Source organism: Oryctolagus cuniculus, chromosome 8 (assembly GCF_964237555.1).
Source record: "Oryctolagus cuniculus chromosome 8, mOryCun1.1, whole genome shotgun sequence".
Lineage (NCBI taxonomy): Eukaryota > Metazoa > Chordata > Mammalia > Lagomorpha > Leporidae > Oryctolagus > Oryctolagus cuniculus.
The window spans coordinates 130421336-130443559 of record NC_091439.1 but is presented as its reverse complement, the minus strand read 5'-3'; the positions used below and the strand labels follow the sequence as shown (position 1 = coordinate 130443559).

The window sequence follows — 22224 nt, the reverse complement described above, 5'->3', positions numbered from 1 at the left end:
ACAAAATTAATTATAATTTATAATTTAACTATAATTAAATAATTCAGGCAGAGATCATTTTTGAATGATTCATTCTGACCTCAAGAAGACATTTGTTTTTTATTCATTTGAAAGGCAGAGTTCCAGAGAGGCAGAGGGAGGGAGAGGGGGCGGGGAGAGAGAGAGAGAGAGAGAGAGGTCTTCCATCCACCATCCCACTCCCCAAATGGCTGCAATGGGCAGAGTTGGGCCAATCAAAAGCCAGGAGCCAGGAGCTAGGGGCTTATTCTGGGTCTCCCATGTGGATGGATGCAGGCATAAAAGGACTTGGACCATCTTTCACTACATTCTCAGGCACACCAACAGGGAGGGTGATCAGAAGTGGAGTGGCTAAGATTGAAACTGGCTGCACACATGGGATGCCAGCACTGCAGGCAGTGGCTTTACTAACTATGTCACAGCCCTGGAATCACACACTTCTAGCTTTTCTCCATTGATTCTTTTTAAGTTGGCTGGCCTATAACCCAGCACATTGTCCTTAACTAAGAACTATTTTTAGGGCTGATATTTGGGTACCGTGGGTTAAGTCATTACTTGGAATTCTAGTACCCTATATCAGAGTGCTAGCTTATGCCCCTACTGATCACTAATAAGTAAATGAATTAAAATTAAAACAATAAATTACTTATCAGATTGTAGAAAATCTAAAAGTATGACAAAACATGCTTTTGGCCAATTTGTGAATAGATATACAATCTTTTATTTTGCTAGTAATACAAACCAGAACAAACCTGCATGGGTAATTTGGTAAATGGTAATAATGCTTTATATATATTTCTGCCCACATAAGAGATTGTTTCAATAGCTATGGAACACACAGTAAAGCACTGTGCAGCATCATTTAGAATAAAGGTATGGGGCTGTCATTTTGGTGCAGTGGGTTAAGTCACAATGTATGCCATCAATATCCAATATTGGAGTCCCTGTTTAAGCCCCAAGACCTCTCCTATGATCCAATTTCCTGCCACTGTACCTGGGAGTGCAGTGGAAGATGGCCTAAATATCTGGGACCCTCACTCAAACAGAAAAGCAGAATCATGTTCCTGACTCCTGACTTCAGTCTGGCATAGAGCTGGTTGTGTTGTTGTGGCTATATGTGTGTGTGTGTGTCTATACATATATATATATACACACAATATTATATATAACAATATATTACATGTACAATATATAATATAGTATAAATATATATTATAATCTATAATATATATTATGTAATATATATTATATATAATCTATCTCTGTCTATACCTTTCAAAAAAGTTCTATAAAAATAAGGGCAATAACTGAGATATAAGGTGATTTTTAGGATTTATTGCTAAATACAGAAAATTTATTGCAAAAGATTATCCATAATACAGTTGTTTTTATTAAGAAATCAAGGGGGAGCAGTTGGTTAGCTTAGCAGTTAAGACAGTAATTATGATGCCTTCAACCCATACATGAGTACCAGGGTTTGATATCAGAGATTTCATCCAACTTTGGTTTATTCCCTAAATATCATTAGAAACCAGAGCTGACCCAGGACAAAAATTGGTGTGGAACTCATCCAGGACTTCCATGTGGGTGGTAAGGACCCAAATAATTGATTTGTCCCCTGATGTTTCACAGGATACAATTACTAGGAAGCTAGAATCAGGAATACAACCAGGACTAAATTTAAACACTCCAATATGGGATCAAGGCATCTTAAAAGGCATCCTAATTGCTAAACACAATACCTGTTCCAAAGTTTCTTTCTTTCAAAAACATAAGGAAAATTAATGAGTCCTTATCCAGAATAACAATGAAAAACATGTGAAAAATGAAAAAAAATCATAGTGAAAAGGGAGACATCACAACTGATGCTACAGGGATACAAAAGATCATAAGAGAATATTATGAATGAATATAAACAAACAAAATTGATAATATAGAGGAAATGGGTGTATCTGTAGGAACATGCAACCTAACAAAGCTGAGTCAGAAAGAAATAGAGAATATGAACAGAACACCACCCTTGTAAGAGACTAAACAAACATTAAGATTAACGTAAATCTAGAACCTGTACACTCTGTACTGGATTCTACAAAATATGTAAATAAGAAATTATAACAATTCTGTAATTCTTCTGAAAGATCCAGAGTAGAATGTAATTACACATTCATTTTGTGAGATCAGCTATTCTGATTCAAAGGCCAAGTGACAGGGCTGACATTGCCAGGTAGTAAGTTAAGCCCACACCTGCTGTGCAGGCATTACTAAGAGAAGAAAGCTGCAGGCCAGCTTCACTGACACAGACGGAACATTTTTTACAAAGGCTGAACAAATTCAATAGCACATTAAAAAACATGCTCAAATCAGATTTTCAGAAATGCAAGAATAACTCACCATCTGTAAATCAATTAACATAAACATTAACATAGTAAAGAGCAACACACATGATTACCTCAATAAATTCACAAAAAGCATTTGACAGGATTAATTTTACTCCTAAGAACTTCTTTAAAAATAGCTACAGAAGGAACGACAGATTCTGCTAGCTCCACCTCCTCCATCTCTGGACACCCATTCCCACACACTCACAATTTCATGGCTTCTGAGTCCTCTTGGCTCCCCTTCACAGAGCAAGGGACCCTGAGCCACTCCGTAGTGCCCTATGCAATTGTCTGGATACTTCTGTTTTATGAAGATCTAGCATGTTACATATGGGGGCCCCCAGCACACCTGATTGTAGTTTAAAAACTCAGTGGTAATTTGTAACATCCCAGTTGCTATAGCCAGTTGCTTCATCCTTATATTAACTCTAGTATTTCCATCATTATTTTTGTATGTACCTGCTGTCTAATTTTTCTGTTTCCATATTTGTGTTATTTTTCATACAATCTAAAAATACAGAAGTTTGCATAGGCAACAATTGAAATGTTAATACCACTTTGAATTTTTCACTTAAAAATATAAACTAGAGGTTATTGCTTGGTAGTTTAAATGTTCCTTGTTTCTTAATTATGTCTTTGAATTAGCAGAAACTCCTAATTTCAATAAAATTCAGTTTATTGATTGTGGGGAGCAACTGAGACTAGACTAAGTTACTGGAATTAAGACTTATTCTATGCATCTGCTCTCCACAATATGGCGCTGAGAGAGAGACCAAACAACTTCTACACAGCTGCCTCCAGTTCGACCAATAACCTGCAGGAGCTGATCCTGCTCCTGATTGGAGGAGAGCAGCGTGCTCAGCGCGTCGGGGAGAGAATGCCAGCAGAGTTGGGATTGGTGGAAGAGGACTATAAAGGAGGAGAGAGACAACATGCACCAGGAACATCTGAAGGAACACCTGAGGCACATCTGAGCAGCCCCTGAGAGAGCCGGCCGGCGGTGTGCTGCTCCTCCACGGAAGCGGGGAAGCGGCGGGGGGTGCCGCCCCTCCACAGAGGTGGAGGGGCTGGCAGCTAACCCGGGACGGCATCGTTCCTCCATGAATGAGGGGGCCGACAGCTAACCCGGGAAGGGCCGAGCAGACAAAAGAACAGCGCAGGGTCTGGTGTCATTCCTCCGCGAATGGGGGAGTGACAATTGATACTTTCTTTAAAAAAACAAAAAAACAAAAAAACAAAAAAAACAAAACAAACAAACAAAAAAAAACCTTAGTATTCTGTATAACCTTTTACAAAGTTGTAACCCCCTGTGCAAGAGGTACTAAGTAATTTTCTCGAACATTGCTGTTCAATAGAACTTTCTGACATTGGAAATTCTCATAAATAAGATTTAACGTTGAAATATGGCTAGTGAAATGGAGGGATTTTATTTCAAACACTAATAATTTTAATTAATTTAAGCTTAAATTTAGATAGATACATTTGGTTACTGGCTGCTGTAGGTATAGAACCTTTCTTGTTTTAACCTACACAGTTAAATATTCAATCCCTTAAAATAGCTTTTTGAATATTGTATAACATAGGAATCAATATTGATTTTTCCATGTATACATCCAGTTGAATTTTCCATATATACATAATTATTTAATAAAAAGACTATCCTTCTTTCACTATGTACTGTAAGTGGCATCTGTGTTACAAAGGAAGTGACCATATACATTTTTTCTACCTCTGAGCTATTGTATTCTTAGGTCCATGTGTCTATTTTAGTACCAACTGCATTCTCTGTTAACTACAGCAACTTTCAATCTGAAATCACTTGCAGTTGTATAAGGTCACCAGTTTTCTTCTTCTGCTTCCTGGTTATCATAGCTATTTTGTACCTTTGTACTGTAGAAATAACTTGCCATTTTTTCCCAAAATTTCTTTTCTGATTTTAATTGGCACTATATTGAATCTGTAGAAAACCTGGGGTTTAATTACAATGTTTTAATTGCATTTTTATTGCATGTATAACATGGGCTGTACTGACATATTGCTAATATCGAAATGAGATTTATTCACCAGACATATTCTTCCATTTTATTATATTCATTATTTTCTCTCAATTATTAAATATGTTTGCATGAGTATATTGTAGAAACATTGTAAGATTTCATTAGCTATCTTATATTTAGTACTACTTTTTAAAAATTTATTTATTTATTTTTTATTGTTTGAAGGTAGAGTTATAGACAGTGATAGAGACAGAGAGAAAGGTCTTCCTTCCATTGGTTCACTCCCCAAATGGCCGCAATGGCCAGAGCTGTGCCAATCCAAAGCCAGGAGCCGGGTGTTTTCTCCCAGTCTTCCCCGAAGGTGCAGGGACCCAAGCACCTGGGCCATCCTCTGCTGCCCTCCTGGGCCACAGCAGAGAGCTGGACTGGAAGAAGAGGAGCAACCAGGACTAGTACCTGGTGCCCCTACCGGGACTAGAACCTGGGTGCCGGCGCTTCAGGCAGAGGATTAGCCTAGTGAGCCCTGGCACCAACCCATTTAGTACTACTTCAAAAGGAATTTTTCAATATTTATTATTTCAAATATCTGAAAGACAGAGATAGATCTTCTATCTGTTGATTCACTCCTAAACTGTCTGCAACAGGCTAACCTCAGAAGACTGTAACTCATTTTGGGTCTCTCACATTGGTGACAGGGACCTGTATACTTGAGCCATCAACACTGCCTCCCAAGGCACATGTTAGTAGGTACCCGGAATTGGAAAAGGAGCTGGAATGTGAATCCAGACACTTGGATATAGTGTATGGGTCTCATAACTACACCACTAAATGTCTCTTCATTATTTGGCAATATAATCATAACATTTGTATTGTAGGCATATAGAAATAAAACTGAGTTTATATTAATTTGTATCCATGGTCCCTGCTAAACTTACTTAAATATTTTAGCTTATTATTTTATTTTTTAAAGATTTTATTTATTTATTTGAGGGGTAGAGTTACAGATAGTGAGAGGGAGAAACAGAGAGAGGTCTTCAGTCCTTTGGTTCACTCCCCAGATGGCCTCAACAACCAGAGCTGCTCTGATCCAAAGCCAAGAGCCAGGTGCCTCTTCCGGGTCTCCCATGCGGGTGCAGGAGGCCAAGGACTTGGGCCATCTTCTACTTTATTCCCAGGCCACAGCAGAGAGCTAGATCGTAAGAGGAGCAACTGGGACTAGAACCGGCACCCATATGGGATGCTGACACTGCAGGTGGAGGATTAACCTACTACACCGCTGTGCTGACTGCTAGCTTATTATTTTAGATTTTCTTCTTATACTGTCATGACATATCCACATCATTTTAATTTTACTATCTTTGTTTTTACTTTCTTACCATATATTTTCTCTGTTAAGGGCTCTGTATTGTAATATAGAATAATGATAATGGGTAGCCATGTCATATTCTTGGCTTTAGAGATGATTTTTTTAAATATTTAAAATAAAATATTAGATTAACTTTTCTTCAAAGTTATTTTACAACATTAAGGATCCCTGTCCTATTCTAGTACTAAAGACCTTTTTTTCAACAATAAATACATACCAAATTTATCATGTTTTTCTGTTAATGGAAGTGGCTGTATGATTTTGTCCTTTTATTAATATCATGATTTATACTGGTTAATGACAAATTGCAAAGTATTTTGTTGGTTAATATTTAAACCCATCTTCTAATATATCCATGTTGATTGTTACTAAGTAACCTTTGTGTAGTCACCATTGTGGCATACTTGGCAAAGCCAGTACTTATGATGCTGGCATTCCATATGGGCACCAGTTCCTGCCCCAGCTGCTCTACTTGCAGTGCAGCTCTGGGCTACTGGCCTGGGAAAAGTGGTGGAAGATGGCCCAAGTTCTTGGGACACTGGCACACAAGTGGAAGATCCAGATGAAGCTTCTGACTCTGGGCATCAGCCAGGTCCAGCCCTGGCTGTTGTGGTTGTGTAGGGAGAGAACCAGTGGATGAAAGATACCTTTCTGTCTCTTCCTATCTCTCTGTTCAAAATAAATAAATAAATATTAAAAATTAACCATTATATCATGGAATTTAGTTTCCTAACATTTTGACTTCTAAAAATCAATGTTGGGGCAACACTGTGGTATAGTATGTTAAGAGTCCACCTGCAGCACCAGCATCCCAGATTGATGCCAATTTATTGATTGCTCCACTTCCAATCCAGCTGTCCACTCTAGTCTGGGAAAGCAGGGACGATTGGCTCAAATACTTGGGCACCTGCACCAACACAGGAAAACAAGAAGCTCCTGGCTCCTGGCTAAAGATTGGCTCACCTCCAGCTGTTGTAGCCATTTGGGAATGAACCCACAGATGGAAGACCATTTTTTCTGCCTCTCCCTTTCTCTGTGTATAACTCTATCTCTAAAAATAAATAAAAATGAAACATATGTATACAATAGAAAGTGGCTTATAATTGTTTGCTCATCATAATTTGGTATCAAGGCTCTGTTGACCTCATACAATAAGTTAAGAAGGGCTACTGCATGTTTTTAAGATTTATTTATTTGAGGCCTGCGCCGCGGCTCAATAGGCTAATCCTCCTCCGCCTTGTGGCGCCGGCACACCGGATTCTAGTCCCGGTCCGGGCGCCGGATTCTTTCCCAGTTGCCCCTCTTCCAGGCCAGCTCTCTGCTGTGGCCAGGGAGTGCAGTGGAGGATGGCCCAAGTGCTTGGGCCCTGCACCCCATGGGAGACCAGGAGAAGCACCTGGCTCCTGCCTTCGGATCAGCGCAGTGTGCCGGCTGCAGCGCGCCAGCCATGGCGGCCATTGGAGGGTGAACCAACGGCAAAGGAAGACCTTTCTCTCCCTCTGTCTCTCTCTCTCACTGTCCACTCTGCCTGTCAAAAAAAAATTAAAAAAAAAAGATTTATTTATTTGAAAAGTAGAGTTCCAGAGAGACAGAGGAAGAAAGAGAAAAATAGAGAGAAGAGAGAAAGAGAGAGAGAGAGAGAGAGAGATCTTCCATTCACTGGTTCACTCCCCAAATGGCTGCAAAGGCCAGAGCTAGGCCAACCCAAAGCCAGGCCCAGGAGCTTTTACAGGTCCCCCACACAAGTTCAGGGACCCAAGGACTTGAGCCATCTTCTACTGCTTTCCTAAGCCATAGCAGAGAGCTGGATGGAAGGGGAACAACCAGGACTTGAACCATAACCCTTATGGGATGCTAGCACTGTTGCTTTACCCACCGTGCCACACCACCAGTCCAATGGCTGATGTGTTTTTGATTCATTAGAATCTTCCTTGTTGTGGGGTGCACAGATTAAAAACACATTGAGACTTTTGAGGTCAAACGGAGTTTTTATTAGCCATCTGGCAGCTGCCTTTTTAGAGAACAAGTCTGGAGAAGACAGCACAGAGTTGCAGTGGAAGGAGGTTTTTAAAGGCAAAACCTACATTTATCAATCATTTAATTATGTGCCTGGGCTTGTGCATGCAGAAAGAAGGCATACAGAAGCCAGAAACAGTTAGCCAATCAGCCAGTTTCTTTGTAACCTTATTGAAAAATTTAACAATTCAATTATTCAATTGTTCCAGTCAGGGTCAAGCATGGTGTCACTGACCTTGGTGCCACCTGGGTTATCTTGTGGCTTTGCCATTATAAAGCAAGCAGATGTATAGAAGCCTGAACTGGGCCAGTTACAAAGTAACATTTATTTTATTTATTTTTTTGACAGGAAGAGTGGACAGTGAGAGAGAGAGACAGAGGGAAAGGTCTTCCTTTACCGTTGGTTCACCCTCCAATGGCCACCGCAGCTGGTGCACTGCAGCCGGCATATTGCGCTGATCCGAAGGCAGGAGCCAGGTGCTTCTCCTGGTCTCCCATGCAGGTGCAGGGCCCAAGCACTTGGGCCATCCTCCACTGCACTCCCGTGCCATAGTAGAGAGCTGGCCTGGAAGAAGGGCAACCGGGACAGAATCCGGTGCCCTGGCCGGGACTAGAACCTGGGGTGCCTGCACCGCAGGTGGAGGATTAGCCTATTGAGCCATGGCGCTGGCCTGTAACATTTATTTTTATGAAGTATAGGCTCTGTTTTTAAAACAACTGAGCATAATAACCTATAGTCTATAACCACCCAGATGTGCTATACCTTGTAGACAGTTTAAACTTTTGAGTCACCTGTCACAGCCTTGGTCCATGTAGATTGCAACAGCCAAATGCTATAAACTGGGAGGCTTAAACCAACAGAAATTTATTTCTTAGAGCTCTTTTTTCTTAGAGTTGGGATGGCAACAACCAGCTTTGGAAGGTTCCTTTATAGTGAGGGCTTGTTGCTAGGTTCTTCTTAATATGCTGTCCCATTGTGAAAGAATCAAGGTAGCTCTTAAAGCATCCTATATCAAGACATTAATCTAATCCATGATACCTCTGCACTTGAGACCTTATCACCTCACTAAAACCTCAACTCTTCCTACTGTGCTGCTCATCACAGGGCAGCAGGTCCAATAGAGCTCCTCAGGGCCAGGCTGGGGAGCTCAGGGGCAGAGCGGGATGATGAGTGTCAGCGGCAAAGGAACCACACCAGAGCTGGGAGATCAGTCAACGCCCAGGGCGCAGCCGGGTTCTCCACTTTATTAGGAGGGGGAGAGCTTTTATAGACACAGGAAGGAGGGATGTCCAGGGCACAAGGGATCTGAGCCAACCAGCTGAAAGGTAAGGCAGGACACGAGCCGGGCACGCCCTCAAGGGCCTATCATAGCCAGGGACACATACTGTCCATGGATATGGAAGTCTCCTGTCAGGCTAGGTACCTCGCCCGGGGGCCATCTTAGATTGTTGGAAACGCTGAGTCACTGAGATGCAGAAGTGTGGCAAACTCCAGCAAAGGCTTAAAGACCTTGTTGAGCAAAAGCTTAGCAACTTTGTTTCCTTTTCAGTTGGAGCCCCCCACACTACTGTAATAGTGGGAGTTTAGGATTGCAGCATATAGAACATACTACAAAATGACAGCTAGTTTGTGTAAATCACTATTTGGTTTTCTTCCCATAATCTGGAAGAACTGAGTAATGTAGCTTTAGAATTCTCTTCTAGAAATGTTTTAAATTTAAATTCCAATATCTGTAATAATTATAAAACCAAATAAAATTATGTTCTTATATTTGTTTTGTAGTATTTTCCTATAAAGTTGTGCATTTAATCTAAACTTTAAAATTTATGGGTTAAAGATGTTCACATTTCTTATTGTGTTAATGTATTCTTGTTGTTTACATATGAGCTATGGAAAAATTTATACTGATGTGCCCAGCTATAAAAGGTGACTTGATTATTTCTCCCTGGAGTCTTGCTTCATATGTTTGATGGCTATTTTTTCTACAGTGTTAATCAAATTTAAATTTATAATATTTTTCTGCAAAATTTAAAATTATGAGATTATTCATTCATTTCTGCTTCTGCTGATAGTTCTTGTTTGACTGAAAAACATTTTTCTGGCCGGTGCCGTGGCTCAATAGGCTAATCCTCCGCCTTGCAGCACCGGCACACTGGGTTCTAGTCCTGGTCGGGGCACCGGATTCTGTCCTGGTTGCCCCTCTTCCAGGCCAGCTCTCTGCTGTGGCCAGGGAGTGCAGTGGAGGATGGCCCAAGTGCTTGGGCCCTGCACCCGCATGGGAAACCATGAGAAGCACCTGGCTCCTGGCTTCAGATCAGCACGGTGCGCCGGCTGCAGTGGCCATTGGAGGGTGAACCAACGGCAAAGGAAGACCTTTCTCTCTGTCTCTCTCTCTCACTGTCCACTCTGCCTGTCAAAAAAAATTAAAAAAAAAAAAAGAAAAACATTTTTCCATGGGTCAAGAACTCTAGGATAACATTTATTTCTTTTTTATATATTAAAACAAAATAATCTGTATCTCCATTTTGCCTTAATCAGTTGCTGTATAAGTAATTCTTTTTATCTTCCATTTTTACTAATTTTGTTTTCTTGTATGTCAATATTCTGTTAAATGTATCCTTTCAGTTTTAACCTTTGGTTACTATGATTTTTATTTAAAATATACTAATTAGTGTTCTGTATTTCCGTTTTTGTCTCATTTTGCCAATTTATCAGTAATTTATTTTTTAAAAAGATTTTATTTATTTATTTGAGAGTTAAACTTACAGAGACAGAGGGAGGTAAACTTGCAGAAAGATGGAGAGATAGAGAGAAAAGTCTTTCATCTGCTCCATTTGCTGGTTCACTCCCCAAAGGGCCACAATGGCCAGAATTGATCCAAAACCAATAGGAAGGAGCTCCCTCTGGGTCTCCAACTTGAGTGCAGGGTCAAAAGCACTTGGGCTAACTTCTACTGCTTTCCCAGGCCTTAGCAGAGAGCTGGATCAGAAGAGGAGCAGCCAGGACCCAAACCAGAGCCCATAAGGAATATCAGTGCTGCAGGTGGAGGCTTATCCTACAATAGAACAGCATCAGCCCATCAGTAATTTCTTTTTATCTTCTAGTTTGAGTAATTTTGTTTTCTTGTATGTCAAGATGCTATTAAAGTATCCTTTGAGTTTTGAAGTTTTATCATGTTTTCTATTTAAAATATTCTAATTAGAGTGTGTTTAGCCTAGTGAGTATGATATCTGTCTTCCACATTGGACTACCCAGGTTTTATTCCTGACTCTAGTTTCCTTTTCTTTAGGATTTATTTATTTGATGGACAGAGTGACAAACCAAAGGAAAGATACAGAATCTTCCTTCTACTGGTTTACTCACCCAGATGATTCCAATCACTAATGCTTTGTCCAGGCTGAGACCAGGAGGCCTGAACCCTATCCAGGTCTTCAATATGGATGGCAGGAACCCAAGCACTCAGGCTATCATCTGTTGTTTTCTTGGGTGAATCACCAGGGACCTGGATAGGAAGAGGAGCAGGTTAGGTTTCAATCAGCACTCAGATATAAGATGTGAGCATTACAGGCAGTCACTTAACCTGTTGCATCACAATGGCTTGTCCCCTTGGCTCCAAATTTTGAATCTAGCTTCCTGGTAATGCAGACCCTGAGATGCAGAGGTAATGGTTCATGTAATTGGGTTGTAAGCTCTTTCTCTCATCCTCTCAAACTTTTTAAATAGAAATCTTAATTATTCAAAGTTCTACATATTTATAGTTTTTTTTATTTCCTGCAAATACTTTTAAGACTGCTTTTTTATTTTTTAATCATTTTAAATGTGCATCTGGTAATTTCAGTCTGACATCTGCCAATGTGTTTCTGCTGGGCATTGTTGTGACTCAGTTTGCTCATATGTCCATATTTTCATGTGTGCCAGGTTTTCTTTGACTTCTAATGGTCATTACCCTGAATATAATGTAATGTTTTGGGATGTCCTGATATCTTGTATGAAAAGTGCTTGCCTTGGAGATAGATTTTTATTACTTATGCCAGAGCTTAAATCCTACTTCTTGTAATCCACTTTGGTTCAACTTCAAGAATTGATGATCCTTGGATGCTTAGGCTATATATTCTCAGCTGTAAATATGTAGGGGCTCAGTATCCAGACACCAATTTCTGAAACTCTTTTGCCAATTCAAACTTCTCAGGAGTTACTTAGGCTGAATAATAGATGAGCTTACTATTGGTATACCTTTACCTGGAGAGCTTTGTCCTTTAGAATGAATGTGGTTTGGGAACTCTGTTAGACTCCTCACCTTAGGTACATACTACTACTTAATTTCCATCTTCCTTACCCAACATGTTATCTGAATGTATGTCCAAGTGTGTGTTGACAAATAGTTTCAAAACAAAAAGGAAGCTCTATATTCATTCCTTTTTAAAAAAGATTTATTTATCTATTTAAATGGCAGAGTTATACAGAGGGAGAGAGAGAGAAAGAGAGGGAGAGGGAGAGAGAGAGAGAGGGAGAGAGAGAGAGAATCTTCAATCTACTGGTTCACTCCCTAGATGGCTGCAACAGCCAGAGCTGTGCCATTCTAAAGCCAGAAGCCAGGAGTTTCTTCCAGGTCTCCCACATGGGTACGGGGGCTCAAGGACTTGGACCATCTTCTACTGCTTTCCAAGGCCATAGCAGAGAGCTAGATCAGAGGTGGAGCAACTGACACTTGAACAGGTGCCCATATGGGATGCCGGCACTACAGGCAGTGACTTAACCCACTATACCACACTGCTGGCTCATCTATATTCTTCTAATCTGAGTGCTACATTACTCCAGTCCTAGCAGTTCCCCATTCTCTTGTCAGATTTTTCTGTGGTTTAAGGATGATTGTTTTATGGGGCCAGCACTGTGGCATGGTATGCTAAGCCTCTGGGATGCCAGCATCCCATATCAGCACCAGGTCCTATACTGTTTGTTCCTCTTCCAGTCCAGCTGTTGACTGATGGCCAAGTACCATCAGTGGAAGGTGGTCCAAATGTTTGGGCCCCTCTGCTCACATGGGAGATCCAGAATTAACTCCTGTCTCCTGCCTTCAGATCATCCCAGTTCTGGCTGTTGTGGCCACTTGGGGAGAGATTAACACATATGAAGAAATTGGCAAATGCTAGCACTTTTTAGGGTTACAGTGTCCTGAATATACATGATATGTAAAAGGAATAATGGGTACAGATTTTAGAATCTGTGAATACCATCTCCCACTAAAAGTAATCAAGAATCTTCAGAGAAATAACTGACTCTAGGTATGTACAGGAAATATACTAGAACATGGTGTGATTTCTGAAACCAGGGAAACTTTTAAAAATCTCATGGCTTGCTTGGGGCCACCACTGTGGTGTAGCAGGTAAAGCTGCTTCCTGCAGTGCCAGCATCCCATACAGGTGCTGGTTTTTGTCCCAGCTGCTCCACTTCTGAGCCAGCTCTATGGCTTGAGAAAGCAGTAGAAGATGGCCCAAGTGCTTGGGACCCTGCACCCAGAAGAATCGCCTGGCTCCTAGCTTCAGATCTGGCACAGCTCTGGCTGTTGTGGCCAATTGGGGAGTGAAATAGTGGATGGAAGAACTCTCTCTCTCTCTCTCCCTCTTTCTGCCTCTCCTTCTCTCTGTGTGTAAGTGTGACTTTCAATTAAATTAATAAAAATCTTTAAAAAAGCCTTATGGCTCATGACAAACACAGACAGAAACCAACTGTAAGAGGTTCCAACTGGTCTGAGAACTATGCAAATAAGGAGAATAATGATGACAATGAATTAATATACATTATATATTTGTAAATATCAGTTACATAATTTCATAATGAGACTGTATAAAAAACACCACCACCAAAACAACTCAAAGGTACTTGCAAATGAGATTAGATATCAACTTACAGTTTTGTAATTTAATAAATAAATAAAATGTTTTCTCATGTATTTTTTGCTGATAAAGGAAAAATCAGCTAAAATAGAAATATAAAAATTGGACAGCTATCCTTTCACAGTCCATGCAATAATTCTTTTTTTTTTTTAAAGAATTATTTACTTTACTTGAAAATCAAGAGTTACACAGAGAGAGAAGGAAAGGCAGAGAGAGATAGAGGTCTTCCATCCACTGGTTCACTTTCCAAATGGTCACAACAGTCAGAGTTGTGCCGATCTGAATTCAGGAGCCAGGAGCTTCTCCTGGGTCTCCCCCGGGGGTGCAGGAGCCCAAGGACTTGGGCCATCTTCCACTGCTTTCTCAAGCCATAGCAGAGAGCTGGATTGGAAGTGGAGCAGCTGAGTCTTGAACTGGAGCCCATATAGGATGCCAGCACTGCAGGTGGTGGCTTTACCCACTATGCCACAGCGCCGGCCCTAGCAATTAATTCTTAATGGATTAATTCTTAATGGATAACATTAAATGAAAGGCTGTGATAGAACTTTATGATAGTTGGATTAGAATGGTTCACAAACCCACTGATCCATGTTAATGTCACTAATATTCAAACAATCTGTTATTGCATTACTTTAACAGTAATATAAGGAAATTACACAACACTGTACCTGTAATCCTTTTGAAAAAAATTAATTTGAATTGTATTGAGTCTCTATGTCTAAATATTAGATTACAAGAATTACAGACTACAAGGGAACGTTAAAGGACACAATCAACCAAGATCAACATATGAGAAGTCCTACAAATGATCCAATTTGATTAATAAATAGAATAAAAAATAAGAGAGGGGGCCTGCATTGTGGTGCAGTGGGTTAAGCCACTGGCTGCAATTCTAGTATCCCATATGGATGCTGTTTTGTGTACCAGTTGCTCTACTGCCATACCTCTAATGTAGGACCCTGCTTATATGCCTCAGAAGGAAGCAGAAATTGGCCTAAGTTCTTGGGTCTCTGCCACTCATGTGGAAAATCTGTATGGAGAACTGGGATCCTTGCTTCAGACTGTACCAGTCCTGACTTTGCAGCTATTTGGGGAGTGAACCAACAGAAGTGTGCGCGCTCTCTCTCTCATTAGTCATCAACAGAGGCTAAACTCTATATAAAACATAAAAATCAGAATCATATTCCTGATTCACCAGTTTTGAAGTAAAACTAGAACAGTAAGAAAAAATTCAGGATGGCTTAGGAGAACGTAAGGAATAAGGTCACCAAGTCTGGTAGATATTGCTTTATAAGCACCTTCATTCTAGCAGAAGAACACCCTCTCTCCCTGTAACATTGAAAGCCTGCCATCCTGTAACTTGTAACTATCATAATGACTTACAGTGAAATACAGAAACAAAAACCACCAACATGTCCTAGAATACAAAGCAGAGAGCCCACTAAGTCAGGAGTTACACTAGGGAGAATACAGAATGAGATTAGGATTTAAGACTATAAATTCTACTGTAACTTAAAAAGAGTTACTCTCTATTCATGATTGTTTACTTAAGATCATGACTCAGAGTCTGATTTTGAGCTTGAAAGTGGCAGTTGTCACAGCCAAACCATTAAGGCTGCCCAGTTTGTCTCTGACTCCCTGAGAATAGTCAGACTGGCAGAGAAGAGAGTTGGATAGTAATCAGATGAAACCACCATTCCCATCAGTGGAACTCAGGAGACTGCCTATGATAGAGAATACCATTAACAATTGAATGGAGAAGAATCATTCCTGCTTTGAATCTTTGATTTCATTAGTATAGAGATACTGGTTCCATGAGAGAGCCCAATATAATCAAGTGGTGGGCTAACAGGGTGAAGCTGGAACCTAAGCATGGAACCCTGGGATTTTTTTCAAGGTCCAAGCAGAGGTTGTAGTAATAATAAGTCTAATAAGGGGGAGAAAGTGAAAAGCAGCAGTTAGTTTTTGTATGCACTGAGCCGATAGCACCAGGTTCTGTCAATTACCTGAGGTTTCTTTGCTTTAATGATTAAGGACTATAACACCAGCATGGACCCCCAGGGCGCAGGGTTCCTTAAATTGATGCAGCACAAAGCAAGTCACCTTACAGTGAAACTGGGGAGAAAAACAGGTCAATAAATAATTCTAGGCAAAGGGTAATGTTGAAACAAGAAGTACAGTTACACATGCACACATCCCTGCATGTGCTAATACATGCATATCCCAGGCACACATTAAGGACACAACCAGCCCTCTGGGACAGCTCAGAGACACAATTTTGTATTTATTACAGTTTACAAACTTGTAAGACTTCAAAATAACAGGAAAAGATCTGCTAAGCTTTCTGAATAAAGGAATATATACACACATATGTCAGAGTTTTGGAGGGTTTTGTTAATACTAACTGCATACATTCACTTTTCTATTCACTTGATACTGGACATACAGTCAGTTGCTTAGAATTCTCATCAAAAGGAAAATGAAGCCAAGCACCATGGCAATGCCTACCATCTTCTTCTTTCCCCATCATAGATGTAAATCCTTCCAGGTAGCCTTTTCAGTTCATGGAAGCCAGGAAAGAAGGAGGATGTCTCTTCTGGAGTGTGGTTGATTTCAGAGGTAACAAAGAATAAGGAGAACAAAGAATAAAGAACAAACCTCTTCGCCGGTGCTGCGGCTCACTAGGCTAATCCTCCACCTGCAGCGCTGGCACCCCAGGTTCTAGTTCCTGGTCGGGGCGCCAGAATACGACCCAGTTGCTCCTCTTCCAGTCCAGCTCTCTGCTGTGGGCCGGGAAGGCAGTGGAGGATGGCCCAGGTCCTTGGGCCCTGCACCCACATGGCAGACCAGCAGAAGCACCTGGCTCCTGGCTTGAGATTGGCGTGGTGCACTGGCCACAGCGTACCAGCCATAGTGGCCATTTGGGGGGTGAACCAACGGAAAAAGGAAGACCTTTCTCTCTGTCTCTCTCACGGTCCACTCTGCCTGTCAAAAAAAAAAAAAAAAAAAAAACCTCTAATGAGTCTGACTAAAAATTAAAATGATGCTTTTACACTTGGCAAGTCTAAAGTGCTTTTATTAGGTTTTTGATAGGAAGGAAGTAAATATAGACTAATGACTAAAAGAAACCTCCATATTGGGAGATTAATTCTAAACCTGACTCAAATTGAGAAGTTTCTGTACTGCAAAAGAAACAGTCAGGAGAGTGAAGAGACAACCGACAGAATGGGAAAAAATATTTGCAAACTATGCAGCAGATAAAGGGTTAATAAACAGAATATACAAAGAGATCAAGAAACTCCACAACATCAAAACAAACAAGCGACTTAAGAGATGGCCAAGAACCTCAGTAGACATTTTTCAACAGAGGACATCCAAATGGCCAACAGGCACATGAAAAATTGTTCAATCTCACTAGCAATGAGGGAAATGCAAATCAAAACCACAATGAGGTTTCACCTCACCCCGGTTAGAATGGCTCACATACCGAAATCTACCAACAACAGATGCTGGTGAGGATGTGGGGAAAAAGGGACACTAACCCACTGTTGGTGGGAATGCAAACAGGTCAAGCCACTATGGAAGTCGGTCTGGAGATTCCTCAGAAACCTGAAGATAACCCTACCATTCGACCCAGCCATCCCACTCCTTGGAATTTACCCAAAGGAATTTAAATTGGCAAACAAAAAAGCGGTCTGCACCCTAATGTTTATTGCAGCACAATTCACAATAGCCAAGAGCTGGAACCAACCTAAATGCCCATCAACGGTAGACTGGATAAAGAAATTATGGGATATATACTCTTTAGAATACTATACCGCAGTAAGAAACAACGAAATCCGGTCATTTGCAACAAAATGGAGGAATCTGGAACACATCATGCTGAGTGAAGTAAGCCAGTCCCAAAGGGACAAATACCATATGTTCTCCCTGATTGGTGACAACTGACTGAACACCAAAAAGGAAACCTCCTGAAGTGAAATGGACACTATGAGAAATGGTGACCTGATCAGCATAGCCCTGACTGCTAATGAACAACTTAATACATTATCCCTGTTAGTAGTTTTTTTTGTCTGTTCTACTTAATATGACTGGTTTAATTCTGTAATTATCACACAGTTATTCTTAAGTGTTGAAAATTAACTGAAATGTGATCCCTGTTAAACATAAGAGTGGGAAAAAGAGAGAGAAGAGATGTGTAATTTCGTACATGCTCAAGCTGACTTGCCCCAAATGGTAGAGATAGAAACATACCAGGGGATTCCAATTCAATCCAATCAAGGTGGCATGTACCAATGCCATCTCTCTAGTCCAAGTGATCAATTTCAGTTCACAATTGATCATAATGAAAGGACTAAGAGTCAAAGGGAGCACATAAACAAATCTAGTACCTGCTAATACTAACTGATAGAATAAATAAAGGGGAGAGTGATCCAACATGGGAAGGGAGACACTCAGCAGACTCATAGAATGGCAGATGTCCTAAACAGCACTCTGGCCTCAGAATCAGCCCTAAAGGCATTAGGATCTGGCTGAAAAGCCCATGAAAGTATTTCAGGCATGGAAAGCCAAGACACTCTGGAAAAAAAAAACCACCTAAATGAAAGATCTCTGTGAGTGAGATCCCAGTGGAAAGAACAGGTTTTCAAAGAAGGAGGTACCTTTATCTGAAGGGAGGAGAGAACCTCCACTTTGACTATGACCTTGTCTAAACAAGATAAGAGTCGGAGAACTCAAGGGGCTTCCATAGCCTTGGAAACTCATGACTGGAGCATAGGGAGATTACTGATGCCATAGACAGGAGTGTCAATTGGTAAAGTCAACAACAGGAGTCACTGTGCACTTACTCCTCATGTAGGATCTCTGTCCTTAATGTGCTGTACATTGAGATTTAATGCTATAACGAGTGCTCAAACAGTATATTTCACTTTGTGTTTCTATGGGGGTGCAAACTGTTGAAAGCTTTACTTAATGTATATTAAACTGATCTTCTGTTAAAAAAAAAAAGAAGAAATTATCAATTCCCAACTTGACTCTCACTTGGATTAAACATGACAATAGGTCTGATCTGATTTCATCATCATTTAAAAAATCATCTTTTTTTTTCACTTTATGTTTCTGTGTGGGAGCAAACTGTTGAAATCTTTACTTAATGTATACTAAGTTGATCTGTATATTAGGAGAATTGAAAATGTATCTTGATGTGAATGGAAAGGGAGAGGGAGTGGGAGAGGGGAGGGTTCTGGGTGGGAGGGACGGTATGGGGGCGAAGCCATTGTAATCCATAAGTTGTACTTTTGAAATTTATATTCATTAAATAAAAGTTGAAAAAAAATCTAAACCTGACTATAATCCTCAGATTCTCAGACATAACTTTTTGTTAGGTCAATCATGTTTTCAATCACGTTTTGTGGAACTATAAAGTGATAGGGTATGGGCAGGACTGTTTATTGTTAGTACAGTATGGAGTAATAAAGGGACTTCAGTTTTAATCATATTTAATCATATTTTTTAAATTACTATCAGGTTCTACTTGGATCATACTTAAAGTGGCTACATAATTCATCATTTTCACTGCAACAATTTTAAGAATGAAAGAGAGATCAATGATAATAATTATGTTGGAATTAGAGTCATAAATTAGTACTGTGTGAGGAAAGCACTTACATTAATTCCCTAATTAGCATTGTTGGCAGAAGGATAGTTGTTCCTGCATATCTTCAAAATCTATGGTGATCTAGAGGCTAGTTACTTATGAAGTATGAAATACTAATATAATAATTAATAATTTTACTTGCCATCCATTCTTTGTGATCTGCAGTTAAATATATGAGGGAAATGCTATTTGAATGACCTTTTTAAAACATTTATTTATGTATTTGAAAGTCAGAGTTACACAGAGGGAGAAGGAGAGGCAGGGAGAGAATCTTCTATCTGCTGGTTCACTCCCTCATTGGATGCAATGTCCAGAGGTGCTCCGATCCAAAGCCAGGAGCCAGGAGCTTCTTCCAGGTATCCCATTTGGATGCAGGAGCCCAAGGGCTTAGGCATTCTTCTACAGCTTTCCAAGGCTATAGCAGGGAGCTGGATCTGAAGTGGAGCAGCTGGGAATAGAACCGGTGCCTATATGGGATGTTGCATTGCAGGTGGCAGCTTTACCTACTACACCACAGCGCCAGCCTCAAATATATGCCATTTTACTTCTAAAATGGTAGGCATCTCTGACTGCATATATCAACTCAAATTATACTTTAGTAACTTCCAAACTATAGATTAAGAAGTATGTCTGAGATAACACAGCATTTAAATGGTAGAGTCAGGTCCAGAAAATAGGAAACCAACTTTCTAAACCTAGTGTTCTTTCTCCTGCCTCATGGAAGGTCACTTATTTCTTTCTTTGACCTTAAATCTCCTAGAAAGGATTGCTTGTATTGTTGAAGAACATCACCACAGTAATCTGTGTTAAAACATTTTGTATTTATAGTTCTTGAAAAATTGCTTTCTATATTTGGGAACTCAAAGACATGTGGAATTGATCAAAGCTCTGCCACAAGGTTCAAGTGAATTGTTGAGAAAAATATTTTTTTTTCTTAATGTAAATAGGACTGGGAAATGGGGAGGGAAGAGGGGGTGGGTTGGGAGTAGAGGTGGGAGGGTGGGTATGTTTGGAAGAATCACTATATTCCTAAAGTTGTACTTATGAAATTTGTCATCATTATAAAATGATTTTTTTGGGGTAAAAATGCTCAATTGAAGCTTTTATCTCTACAGTGATTAAATTTAATACCAAACAACCTAAACTATTGAATAAACTCAGTAAAACTCTGTAAAACTAATGGAAGTCTCAGTCTTGATTGCCCATATAGCATCATAGCTTTTTAGGTTTATTTGCAGATAGTGTGATCCATGTGACTGTAAGAGATTATATCAACTTGCCCCAAGTCCAATCTTTCCCTCTGTCTGTTTATAACCTGTTGCTTATGGAATTGTCTTCTAGCACAAAACACAGGCTCTAGAACCCAGTGAGTCACCTCAAATTTTTTATTCAATAAACTATTCAGTCACAAATAAATCTGGACTATAGCTTAATGAAAAGAGAGTAAGTGTATTCATTCTATGGTGTAAAAGAGTTTCCAGATTAACTGATCCTTGACAAACTATCTCACACAGTCTGATTGCTACAACAGCATGAATAAACTCAGTGTAAGTGCTGAGTACCTTGATCATGAAGATGTCCCACCACTGGGCTCTCATCAGGTCAGGAAAATTAGCAGCATGGATATTGTTAGAGATAGCTGGACACTTAATCTGCTTCTTCCTCCCTTGGTGGAGATATTGACTTGATATTGAGAGTTCCATTTGATAACTAAGAAGGACATGTATATGTCAACATGTTCTTAAACAGAAGTGCAAAGATTATTATCAACAACCTGAAGAGAGATGGAAATGCCAATAATAAAACCTGTAGGAGGATGCTGGCACTGAGCTTTCCAGGCCAGTGAGTCCCTACCCGTGACAGCAGGTTCTCCTGATAGGTGGGAACATAAGAAAATTATGTGAGGTGGATTACTGTGTTGAAATATAAAGAATTGCATAAATTAAATGATATTGACCCACAAAAAGTCAAATTCATATGCTTCCAATACAACTGTTTCAGCCTCATTGCCTGGATGGTGAGTTTAATCTGATGTGTGTAGAAGGATTAGATTTCCTGAAAAATCTTAACCCTGCTGAAACACCATATCCATTTCTTTTCAAGTTCCCTGTTCAATCAAGGGTTGATATAAACTAATTCACAAACTTAAAAGTACAATAGACTAAGATATCAGAACTGGGCTTAGCAATCATTTTCTATATAGCCCAGATAGTATATATTTTAGGTGTGTGGGTCTATCTGTCTGTGTTGTAATTTCTCACTCTGCCATAGTAACCTGAAATCAGCCATAATTAGTCCTAAGCAATACATAAATAGGTGCACAATGTTGTGTTCTGATAAAACTTTATTAACAAAATAGGTGCTTGTCAGATCTAACCTACATGCCATAGTTTCCCAACCCCCAAATTAGAGTTTACATGATTCAGCAAAAGAAAGAGCAGATACATTATCAAACACATAGGGAAACGTAGCATTTGGTTGTAACAGAGGAGTTAGATACTAAAAAAAATATGTGGGGATATAGATAAAGGGGAAAAAGTGAGTGGGAGTAATTATCATCAAATTCTAATCAATACAAAGGTTCAAACCTAGTAAGTACCTTCAATAATCATACAGATGCTTACTTACAACTTATACGCTTACAAACTAACAGTCACCCTCATTTTAAAAGGTCACCTACATCAAAGATGAAAGAACCAAGATGCTTGGACACTTGTGTTAGAGTGTTCTCACATATTGCTTTGTTCCTAAAGTTGTACCTTCCCACCACAGGAGGGGTTCTCCGCCATCTGGTGGAATAGGAAAAACAATATGCCCTGGGAGTGAGAAACCCTCAAGTAGAGTCCTACACTTAGGAACAGAAGATAATTTTCTAGTCCATGATCCCAAGTTTCCATG

General features: G+C 40.0%; 2 protein-coding genes across 12 annotated transcripts in view; both read right to left on the bottom strand.

Annotated features, from left to right (window-relative positions):
- Window positions 1–11304, bottom strand: part of LOC100348297 (zinc finger protein 717-like) — a 77443-nt gene extending 66139 nt beyond the window's left edge. The window contains exon 1 of the mRNA XM_070047267.1: window positions 11140–11304. The gene's annotated coding sequence lies outside the window, so the exon portion shown is untranslated. The remainder of the gene's footprint in view (window positions 1–11139) is intronic.
- LOC138843592 (rho GTPase-activating protein 20-like) overlaps window positions 1–22224 on the bottom strand; it is a 1064354-nt gene that overhangs the window by 153060 nt on the left and 889070 nt on the right. The gene's annotated exons all lie outside the window — the stretch shown is intronic.